Source organism: Cryptosporidium hominis (genome assembly GCF_000006425.1).
Source record: "Cryptosporidium hominis TU502 chromosome 2 CHRO012043, whole genome shotgun sequence".
Lineage (NCBI taxonomy): Eukaryota > Apicomplexa > Conoidasida > Eucoccidiorida > Cryptosporidiidae > Cryptosporidium > Cryptosporidium hominis.
The window spans coordinates 1-740 of NW_666188.1; the positions used below are offsets into that span (position 1 = coordinate 1).

The 740-nt window shown below is 27.7% G+C and overlaps 1 non-coding gene across 1 annotated transcript; it reads right to left on the reverse strand.

Annotated features, from left to right (window-relative positions):
- Positions 1 to 213: 213 nt before the first annotated feature.
- On the reverse strand, positions 214 to 369 carry Chro.rrn004. The gene has a single exon. It is a non-coding gene; the product is annotated as a 5.8S ribosomal RNA (ribosomal RNA).
- Between the last annotated feature and the right edge of the window lie 371 nt (positions 370 to 740).

Sequence of the window (740 nt, forward strand, 5' to 3'; positions counted from 1 at the left end):
CTTAAATTGGTCAAGAAACCACACAAAAAAAACGTTGTACATATATATTGACACTCAAATATATACATATAACAATATTTCTGTATTCTCTTACCAATCATTTACATAATATAATAGAATACAAAGAACATGAGAAAATCAAAAATATTAAATTTAATCAATATTTTTTTAATCTTCCCCTCTTCAAAAAACATTATATTATATGAAGTAGTCAATAGACACTGATATAAATATAGTAATATAAAATTACTGCCATTTGCGTTGAGAGATCTGATTGTTCATAGAATTATGCAGTTCACATTGCTTATCGCACTTTGCTGCGTCCTTCATCGTTATGAGAACCAAGACATCCATTACTTAAAGTGTTAGGTGTTAAAAATTTTACTTTCTTTTCTCTTGCTTTCTCTTAACGAGAGGATAAAAAAAGGCCTTTTTTACCCTCTCGTTAAGAGAAAAAGAAGCAAAAAAGAGAAGGGAAAAATGACAGATTACTTACATGTTCTTAAAAAAATCTACTGCACTACATATATAAATTGTTTTTATTGAAATTCTCATTGCATGTACCGCAATATATATTGCACGTTTTTTCCCACACAAAAACTCCAATAAACGCATTTATATAAAAAATTGTAATGCAACAAAAACGAGAGAACAAACGCCACTTGTTAATTCTTTCAATATATAAAAGAAAAATAAATAGCAGTTAAATTCTTGTTCATGTTCATTTATTCTTGCTGACA